The sequence below is a fragment of the Furipterus horrens genome, unplaced genomic scaffold (genome assembly GCF_987537825.1).
Source record: "Furipterus horrens unplaced genomic scaffold, mFurHor1.1.pri manual_scaffold_13, whole genome shotgun sequence".
In the NCBI taxonomy this organism is placed as follows: Eukaryota; Metazoa; Chordata; class Mammalia; order Chiroptera; family Furipteridae; genus Furipterus; species Furipterus horrens.
The window spans coordinates 34,269,974-34,281,187 of NW_028327183.1; positions in this window are offsets into that span (position 1 = coordinate 34,269,974).

The window sequence follows — 11,214 nt, forward strand, 5'->3', positions numbered from 1 at the left end:
GCCCTAGCCACGCCCCTTGAGGATGCCGGCCTTGCCTCCAGGAGCACGCAGACCCCCACATCCCCGGCAGAGTGGGAGGTGCACCATCTGCCCATGGCTTGAGCTATTCCTGGCCAAGCCTGCTCCTCGAAACCCGTGTCTAGCATGTCACCAGAACTTCCTTCTCTGTGTCCTGGACCCGGCCCAGGACTCCCCGGGGAAGCTGCGGTTTGGGGCGCAGAGTCTGCAACTGCAGGGTGGGGCGGCAACTCCCGCTCCGGACGCGGGCCACGCCCTCTTGGACGCGAACACACACCCCTTTCCCGGGGTCCACAGAGACACGCCTCCCCCTGCAGCCAAACAGCAGGAAGGCAGAATTGTACGAGTGTGTACAAGGTCCTGGAATTCTCGACTGGTTGCCACACAGTATTCGGAGCATAATTGGGGGAGGTTGTGCAACTGCCCTGCCGAGAAGCTGGGCGTGCTGCGAGAGCTCTCCAAGTTCTCAGCACTGGCGTCATGGGGCCTTGGGACAGAGCCAGGCGCCAGCCTTGCCACCTTCGGGTGGCACTGATGGCCTCCCCCTGAGAGGGCTGCAGTGTGGCTCTGCTGAGAGTGGGGAGCCCAGGTCCCTGTTGGGCCAAAGGGAGTGAGTGCTGGGCAGCAGCAGTGGCAACAGCCCCACCTGGCAGTGCCCTGGGAGCCCAGGGCCGCCCCAAGGCCCCCAGGCTAGGCGCACACCAGCACCTGAGGGAGGGGAATGGGGGCAGCACTGGAGGAAGCCCCACCCAACTCAGGCAGGAAACTGACAGCCCCTTCCCCACCCCATGGGGTGTGTGCTTGGGCAGCTGGCTGCACTCTCAGTCCCCCTGAGCCCCCATGGGTGGGTCCCTCCCAGGGCCTCAGTGAGTCACTTCCCCAGGCCCTAAGGCCTTAGTCGAAGGTGCCTCCCTCTCCAGCAAAAGCCTCCTTTGTTCTACTGGTTCACTTCACAACCCTTTCCTCCCTTGGTGCTGCACACTCAGGTCCTGAGGGGTTTGGGGGCACCAGCTGTGAGCAGCGCAGAGGTGGGCTAGTGGGTGCTGCTTGGACGGTGGTCTGGCACCGCAGAAGGCTCGAGCTTGCGTTCTTGCTTCCTGTGTCCCCTGCCCTCTCAGGGCTCAGAGCCTCCCACTTCCCCACACCACTGGGGAAACCCTCACTTCCTTGCACAGGTAGTGGGTGTGTGCAGTCCCAGAAGCATTGATCCTGGACCAGGAGGAAGGGTGGTCTGGATGTGCACCCTGGCAGGCACCACCGTAGCAGCTGAACTGGCCCTTGACCCTTCTCCTGACTCAGGGAGAGGCTCTCTTGCCTCAGATGACTGCTTTACCCAACTTTCTCTCTCTCTCTCTCTCTCTCTCTCTCTCTCTCTCTCTCTCTCTCTCTCTCTCTCTCTCTTTCTCTCTCTCTGCTCCCTCTCCTTGACCTCCCCCAGTTCCCAAGCGCGGGTGGAGGAGCCCTGTGGAAGCCCAGCCTAAGAAGGTAATTCATCAGAGCAACTTCGATTACAGCCTCTAGTCTGCTTTCTGCCCCTCCCCACCTTCCATGGGGGGGGGGGGGGGCTCACTGTCCTGGGAGTTGCCCGGCTGCAGGTGAGCTGAGCTACCCTGTGCTGTGAGGTGTCTCATGTGTAGTGAACATCAGCCTTGTAGCCAGCTGGGGCTCTCATTTTGAAGAAGTAGAGACTAATTTCCAAAACAGGTGTATTCATGAAGAGATTCTCAAATTTTATTGACAAGAGTAAATTCAGAAAATGATGAGGTGGGGTGCGGGCGGGAGGCAGTGTCCTAAAAACAGAAGAAAGATGAAGTCTATTATGGAACATCATTTGATGAAATATACTTATCCTTCCACAAATGTGTATTGTTACAGTCTGCCATGCATTTGTAGAGCCCACTAGACAGTAGAGGGGTTCTGGGAGGCCAGGATCTTAGCCATGTGCATTACATACATCAGCTTACTGAATCCATAAATCACACCTGTGATGAAGGAGCAATTTGTAGTCTTACAGAAAAGGAAAGGTGTAAGGTTCCTCACCTTCGAGGGCCAGGAGAACAGCTCCAGCTGGCTCCAAAGCCTGTGCTCCTGCCATTAAAACAAAGGCTAGTGTATTAATTTCCTATTTCTGCTATGACACATTATCACTAATTTAATGGCTTAAAACCATAAATTTATCATCATACTATTCTAGAGCTCAGAAGTCTGAAATGGGTTTCTTTTTTTTTCCCATTACCATTTAGTCCCCTTATATCCCCCTGTCCCCCAGCAATGACCACACTGTTGTCCTGTCCATGAGTCCTTTTTCCTTTTTGTTCAATCCCTACATTGCCTAACACGTCCCGCCCACCCACCCAGCTGTCATCCTGTTTTCTATCTATGAGCCTGTCCCCATTTTCCTTGTTATTTCGGTTTGTTCATTACATACCACATATGAGTGAAATCATATGGTATTTGTCTTTCTCTCACTGGCTTATTTCACTTAGCATAATGTTCTCCAGGTCCATCCATACTGTCACAGAAGGTAAACTTTTCTTCTTTTTTATGGCTAAGTAGTATTTCATTGTATAAATGTCCCATAGTTGTTTTATCCACTCATCTACTGATGGGCCCTTGCACTGCTTCCACATCTTGGTGATTGTAAATAATGCTGCAGTGAACATAGGGGTGCTTATGTTCTTCTGAATTGGTGTTTTGGATTCCTTTGGATATAGTCCCAGAAATGGGATAACTAGGTCAAAAGGCAGATCCACTTTTAATTTTTTTTGAGATATCTCCATACTGCTTTCCACAGTGGCTGCATGGATCTGTATTTCTCCCAATAGTACAAAACAGTCCCCCTTTCTCCACATTGAAATGGGTTTCACCAGGCTTAACTCAAGGTGTCAGCAGAAATTGTATTCCTTTTCTGGTAGCTCTAGGGAAGAATTTGCTTCCTTCCTTTTCCAGCTTCTGGAGGCTGCTCATATTCTTGGGCTTGTGGGCCTTCTTCCATTTTCAAAGTTAGCAGTGTAGCATCTTTAAATCTCTCTGACTTACTCTCCTGGACTCAATTACATTGGGCCAACCCACATAATCCAGGATAATCTCCCCATTTTAATGCCAACTGATTAAAGTTAATTATATTGACAATCTTACTTTCCCTTTGCCATGTCATTAACATGGTTTAGGATGTGGGCTTATTTTGGGAGGGGGGCATTATTCTATCTTCCACACCCACGTAACAACTTTATCCACTCAAAAACTATTTATTGAACACACCTGCTAAATGCCAGGCACTAGGTCATGTGCTGCTGGGGACAGAGCAATGAATGAAGAAAACAAAAATCTATGACCTTGTGCAATTTACACTCCAGTGGAGGGAAATAGGCAATGAAAAAAATACATAAGCAAAGTGTATCACAGGTTGGATGGTGCTAAGCAATAAGAGAGAAACTAAAGCAGTGAAGGAGATAGGCAGTGTGTGTGTATTGCTATTTTGATCAGTGTGCTGGACATCTACCAGTTGCCTTGTCTCCATGCCCTGTGTCTGGTGGCTAACATTTGTGAACAGCATCCAGGGGCTCCCCTGCTGTCTGCCTCCCTGTTGGACATGGCTCATAGGAAACACCTTCAGGAGACTTGAAGGCAGAATGCAAGTGAGGTCAGCATCTCTCATCCCTCCTCCAAAGCCTCAGCCCCTTCCAGGAGATTTTTCCTACACAGTCCACTCAACTCCCAAAACACATTTTTTCCCTCAGGCCTATGCATGGTAATTATTGCTGCATTTACTAGCCCTGTGGGGACTCACTGCCCCTTCTGGTTTCCCTATACCTGTTCACACTTTTGTAAGTAGTACTTTATTAGACTCTCCTCAGATTGTCCTAAATGGAGGGCGCTGTCTGTTTTCCAAGGAAGGACTTGTTGAGCTGGTGACATTTAGATAAAACCCCAAAGAAGGTAAGGTAGAGACAGGTAGAAACCTGGTAGACAAGTCTTTTGGGCAAGGTGGCTACAAGTGCAAAGGCTCTGTTGTACGCATGTATAATACATTTGAGGAATAGCAAGAAGGAAGTTTGTGTGGCTGGGGTGATTGAGAGTGGGGTATAGTGGGAGGCGAGTCACAGGGATACCTGGGGTGGCATGGAAGTCAGGTCATGTAGGGCCTTTGAAGAAGGCGCTGCCAGTGCCTTGCCTATATCCCCTCCGCAATGTCCACATTGCCTCTGGATGCACATAGAGCCTATCACTTCTTTCTGCCCCTGCAGCTCACTGCCTGAAGGCCTGTGCTGGCCACAGGAGTGCTGCAGACCCCCTTGCATATGGCAGGCCAGAGAGTTAATGCCCCTGGGACTAGCCTCAGCCAATGTGGAGTTGGGCAACCAATACCCAGGTGTCTTGCCTCTCGCATTTGACAATTGTGAGGCCTGCCATAAGCACTCTCCCAGAGGTCCCCAGGAGGTTGAGCTCTGGTTCTACACACAGGTAATTAACACACTGTATATTGGGTTCCTTCCTCTCCTTACCTCACTTCCCTGTTTCTCTCCCCTTGCTGCCAAGAATCACCTTCCAGATGAATGACTGGTACCCAAGCTCTGTCTCAGCATCAGTTTCTGAAGCATCCCAATCTGAGATACCCCACTGGCCACTATTAGGACTTGGGCATTTATGAGAGTGAGACGAGCAGCCACTGCAGAGCGGTGAGCAGAAGAATGACAAGGACTGAAGGGGACAGAGGGAAAGCAAGGGCACCAGCTTGATGCTACTGTCATAGTTCAGAGGAGAGATGAAGGTGGCTTGGAGCAGGGGAGAAGAAGTGGAAGTGGACAGAGGTGGTTGGATTCTGGATAACCTTTGAAGGGAGGGCCGTTGTGATATGCTGCCTGTTCAGATGTGGGATATAGAGACAGTAAGGTGTCTAGGGTGATTTCAAAGTTTTTGGCCTGAGGAAAGAACAGATAAAATTGTCTTTTACTGTGATGAGGAAGATTGTTGTGGGGAGAGCAAGATAGAAAAACTCAGATTTGGACATGTTTAATTGAGATGCCTGGTAGACATATGAATGAAAATGTTGAGCAGGTACAGAGTGGGAACTCAAGAAAAGAGTGCAGACTGTAGGTAGGAGTTGGAGGGTCATCAGAAATAGATGGTATTTAAAGCCAAGACTGGATGAGGTCTCCAAGGGAGTGAGTGTAGAAATAAATGGGAAGAATCCGAGGTGCCCAGGAGTGAACCCCAGGCACCTGATGTGTAGAACTCAGGGGAGAGGAGAAGGTACCAGCAGAGGAGTTCCAGAAGGAGCAGCCAGTGATGTGGAATGAGGCCCTGGAGGCTACCCAGTGGGAGGAAGGGGTCAACCTGCCAGATGCTGTTGAGAAGGCAAGTACGATGTGGCCTGGGGCTTGACCGCCAGGAGCTCATAGGGGACTTTAATACCAGCCTCATCAAGTGGAATGAGGAGGCAGGAACCTACATGAAGAATATTCAAGAGAGGACGGGAAAACATTGGAAACAAATATGGACAAGTCTTGAGGGGAAATTGCTCAAATGTTTTAAATTTTGTTTCATTTGGAAACAATACAAAATTTACATAAATGATGTAAATACCATGCAAAACTTTTTTTTTTTTTTTTAAGGGAGAGGCTTTTTAAGATTTTACTTATTACTTTTAGAGAGAGGGGAAGGCAGGTAGAGAAACCTCAATGTGAGAGAGAGACACATCGCTTGGTTGCCTTTCTCATGCCCCCAACAGGAGACCTGACCCGCAACCCAGGCATGTGCCCTGACCGGGAATCAAACTGGTGAACTTCTAGTGCACAGGCTGGCATTCAATCCACTGAGCCACACCAGTCAAGGCACCAACATTTTTTTTTATGAACCATTTTACAGTAACTTGTTGACATGATACTCCATTCCTTCCAAATACTTTTTAGCATGTGTTTTCTATAAACAAGGACATTCTCCTATTTAACCATGATACAGTCACCAGCATCAGGAAAGTACATTGATACATTATCAACACCTCTTCCTCTATTCAGGTATCACCAAGGCATCTGGTCCAGGATCTCGTGCTGCATTTAGCAGTCATGTTTCTTAAGTTCCTCTACCTGGAAAGGTTGCTCAGTCTTTCCCAAACTTCCGTAACCTTAACATTCTTGACAATTATAAACCAGTTATTTTATAGGAAGTCCTTCAATTCAAGCTTGTCTGATATTTTCTCATGATAAGATCAGGTTATGTGACCCAGCAATTGCACTCTTATATACCCAAAGGAATTGAAAACAGGTGACTAAACAAATACTTGTACACAAATGTTCATAGCAGCAGTATTCACATTAGCCAACAGGTGGAAACAGCCCAAATGTCCACCAATGGATGACTAGATAAACATAAGGTGGTATAATCATACAGTGAAATACCGTTTAGCCATAAAAAGGAATGATACATGCTGCACCCTGAATGAACTTCAAAAGCATTACGTAAACTGAAAGAAGCCAGACACAAAAGATCACATATTGCTCTATATAAAATATCTAGAGTAGGTGGATCCATAGAGACAGAAAACATATTCATGATTGCCAGGATGCTGGGGGCAAAGGGGTCAGGGGAGGCAACTGCTTAATGAGCAGAAGGTTTTATTTTGGAGTAATGAAAATGTTTTGGAACTATGTAGAGATGGTAGTCACATAACATTGTGGATGTACCATTAAATAAACTGTGTTTATGTTATGTGAATTTCACCTCAATTTAACAAAAGATTCTGCTTATGTTTCTGGCAGGAATATCTCAGAAGGGTATTCCTGTTCTTCTCTCTGCATCCTATCAGGTAGCATATGATTTCTATTTGTTCTGTTACAGATGATGTTTTGATCAGTAGATTGAGTTACTCCTTTCCTCTTTGTAATTAATAAGTACTTTGTGGGTAGTTACTTTGAAACTGTAATACCTTGTTCCTCATTAAATTTTTCATCTATTCATTTATTTGTTGACATCAGGGACTTCCTATTCATTCATTTCTATTATATTCAATGGGTTCTAATCTGTTGCTTTCATTACTCATTTTGGTGCCCTAATGGGTGGCCCATTATGCTGGCTTTAATGTTCTTTTGACATGTCACCGTCATTGTTTGCATAATGCCTTGCTTCCTGGCACAACAAGGTAGTTCAAGCTCATCTTGTACTTTCCCTTCTCCAGCCCCAAAGTCAGTTCTTCCTGCAAGAAATTCTGGTTTCTTTTAATGGATAATAATATTTAGAAACCAAGATTTGGGGGTCACCTCTCCCAGATCTTCTTGGTGGACAATGTCAATGAATATGCATACATGTATTCGTGCTTTTATACATATTATTTCTATGTTTCTATAAATAGAGAAAATCATGAATTCTCACCAACACTTCCAATTCAAGTTTTTTTCTTTTTCACATTTTAACTCTTTCTTCTGACAGTGAAAAGCATGACCCATAGCTTTAAAATATCCAATCACTGCTCTCCCCCAGACTCTCAGCTGCCTTCTTTATGCTTCTTAGGTTCTGAGACCCATGCCTGGTCACCATCCCCCCTCCCCTGCCACACAGATGCTCCCCTCACCTGCCAGGGGTTCAGACACGTCCACCCTGAACTGCTCTCCTGTGCAGGTGTCCTCCTCATGTCTCAGGGTGAAAATTCTCAGGTTTAGCCCCACCTCATGCATTTTTGTCTGAATTGTTCAGGAAAGGAAGAGAGGAAGAACTGAGATGAAATATCAAATGTGAAAAGCAGATACTTACAATTCTAAATATTATGTGGGAAAAACTGTATAAATTATCTAAAATTATAGTTGACATACCCTGGCTGGTTTGGCTCAGTGGACTGAGCGTCGGCCTGCGAGCTAAGTGTCGCTGGTTCGATCTTCCAGTCAGGGCACATCAGAGAAGGAAAACTCTGATTCTAAAAAACCTCCGCTGCCTTGCGGCATACCTCTTCAGGGGAAAGGCTAAGGGAGTAAACCTCGACAGAAAATCCGGAGCCGGAGTCCCTAAGGCGGTTTGAAGTTGTAGTCAACACCGGCAACTCCTGCGGCGCACCTGAAGCCAGGCTGTATTGACTCCGTCTTTCCCTTGGATCCTTCAGCTGCGAAGAGAGGGGGGGTCTGCTGCATGGGCAACAGCAGACCCTCGATATCACCCTGCCCAGGCTCTGTAGCTTCAGCTTCACTGGAGAGGACACTCCAGCGTCATCGCAAGATGTCGATTCAACACGGGAGGAGACAGATACCGTGTCACTCCCGAGTCGGACTGCACAGCCATTCTCGGCGGTGCAGATAGACTCTTAAGAAGCTACACCATCGTCTCTCGAGGCTCTGTAGCTTCAGCTTCACTGGAGAGGACACTCCAACGTCATCGCAAGATATTGATTCAACACGGGAAGAGACAGATACCGTGTCACTCCCGAGTCGGACTGCACAACCATTCTCGGCGGTGCTGATAGACTCTTAAGAAGCTACACCATCGTCTCTCGAGACGGACGGCTGCCGACGACGACGATAGTTGACATGGTTATGGGTTAAATTATGAAGATTTTTTATATTTCCCAAATTATCTGTAATATGGTTATATTCTTTTTCAATTAAAATGGTTCAAGAAAAATGTAATTTAAATTGCACTTTCTAAATCATTTCAAGCCATACACAGCATGCTCCAGACTTGCTGGGTTCAAGAAAAGGCCCACAATTTTAACAGAAGATCTGGAGAAGAGCAGCTTGTATTGTGGATCATAATACAAAGTTCTCTTTAAAATAAAACTCGAGTTCCAGTTCTAGAGAAACGTGATACTTTTCCCTGCTTCTCTCTGTGTATCACATGCTGCCTTAACATGTGGTAAAACCAAGAGAGAATCCTCCTACTCTGCTCCCACAGATAAGGTCCCCCTTCCAACAACCCTCCTTATCAAAGGGCCTGGCAGGCACAGTTCCTGTTTATCCCTGAGTATCGGGTTTCAGTGTCCTACCAGTCCTTGCAATTATTCACACCAGCTGATCTCATCCTCCTTCGGAATCAGGCAGCACCCCACCCTCTTGATATTGATACTACCAGCCTGCCTCCCACAGCCTGTTTGTTCACTCTGTTGCCTAGCGTAACCTTCATGTGACCCTGTGTGGCATGTGGTCCTCCTCTGGGCTCTGAGTATATGCGACTATTAAAACGCTTTTTTGTCCAGTCTTGGTGGTTGTGTACTCGACCATCCCAACAACCCTAAGGCAGAAAGCTCTTCCTCACCAATGGGCTGAAGATGAGGTGATTAAAGCCTGCCCTCTACAATGGAAATTGACAGACCATGACTAAAAGGTTCTTATAGCTGGAAAGAAGAAAGTGGATTAGCTTGGAACCTTAGGACTTGAGGGATACCAAGGTAGTGAGTTCCTCAAGTTTTCTTTTTTATCTCTCATTTACTGGGACAAGGTGCTGAAGATTCTTACAACCCAGAATTGCCACGGGCATTTTTTTTAAAAAGACAAAGAAATCCTGCTTTTTCTGGACAAAGGATAAGAAAAGGAAAAACCCAAAAGAGAGTCAGTGGGGAGCCCCAGTGCTCCCTCCATGACAGAGGCACTGGCAGGCAGTCTAGCTGCAGCAGTTGTACAAGAGTGTGGCTGGTGGCCTGGTCCACCTGCAGGTGCAATGCCAGCTGAGCCCTGTGTCTGCCTGTCCTCCATCTATGGTATCAAAAGACCCAGGCCCAGCAGCTTCTGTTCCCCATCTCCAACCATTCAGCTACAGAGGATGGTCCAGCAACACCAGGTGGCCCTGGCAATGACACCAAAAGGTGACACGAATAGACACTGAGCAGTAGCCCCAGCAGAGGGAGCAGAATGAAGCTAGAAGATAAGAATCACAGTGAAAGGGCTCTGATAACCAAACCGTCACAAGATTAATGCCTATGAATGTGTTACAGAAACAGGGGAGTCCAAAAACAAACCCCAGAGTTTGCGGCTGGGAGATAGGGAGCAGAAAGCAGCTTTCAGGATGCCCTTGCATGCCTGGAGCTAGTGGCTGGAAACATTGTTGCAAAGATCCGCTTTACTTCTAAGACTCAGGAAGATGGGAGGGATCTTGGACTGTGGGCTGGTAGGAAGAAGCAGACAGAGTCTAGGTAGGGTTCTGTGAATGGTCAGAACTGTTTGCAACACCGACTGCGTGAGAGGACGCAGGGGGAGAGAGGAGGCAGGGAGGGAGAGGGAAGGAGTTGCGGACATATTTTGGGCTGGCTCTGGCTCTAGGAGGCTCTCTCTCTCAGGCTCTCTCTGGCCCTCACGCCCTCACTCTCTGGCTCTTGTGGGCTCCCTCCATCTGGCTTGGAGAAGGGATCTCCAAGCTGCTTTAAGAAGAGGCTCTTGCCAGGCTGCTTTGAGAAGGAGAGGAGATCCATGCAATTTGCAGGAAGAAGGCAGTTTACAAGGAGGCTGAGAATCCAGGCGTTCCTGCATTGAGGGCTGGAGGGCACCACAGCACAGAAAGGACCTCCCCAATCAGCACTGAGTGATTGGCAGCCGCTGGTAAAGCTGAACTGTGCCTAGGAAGTAGGGAAATGGTGTTTCTGACTTTCCTAAGACTGGCCAGGTCTGGGAGGGGGAGGCAGGACTTTGTGTAAATAATTCTTTTTCTTTTCACCAAACTCTGGTATTCAGAGTTATGATTCTGGCAGCGGGCAGTCGGGCCCCTAACTAAACAGCCCATGGGTTCTGTTTCAATTGGAGCAGCCCAGGGGTTCTGTTACAAATGTACATCAGAACCTACATACTAAACATAAACAGAGCAATTGCCTACTAATACAGACACAAACAGGCTATGAGTGTCATCATATAATAACCAAAATGTCCAGGATACAACTGAAAATTACTTACTGTTCCAAAGAACCACAGTTTGAATGAGAAAAGACAACTGACTCCAATATCTAGATAAATCAGATGTTGGAATCACCTGACAAGAATTTTAAAGCAGTACCATAAAAATGCTTCAACACACAAATTCTCTTAAAACAAATGGAAAAAATTAGCAGAAAGTAAAATAGTAATAAAAGCAAATCAAATGGAAATCACAAAACTGAAGAATATAACTAAAAATACTTGCTAGACTCAATAGTAGAATGGAGATGACAGAGGATATAAACAATGAACTTTAACACAGATTAATAGAATTTACTCAATCTGAACAACAGACAGAAACTAGACTGAGAAAAAT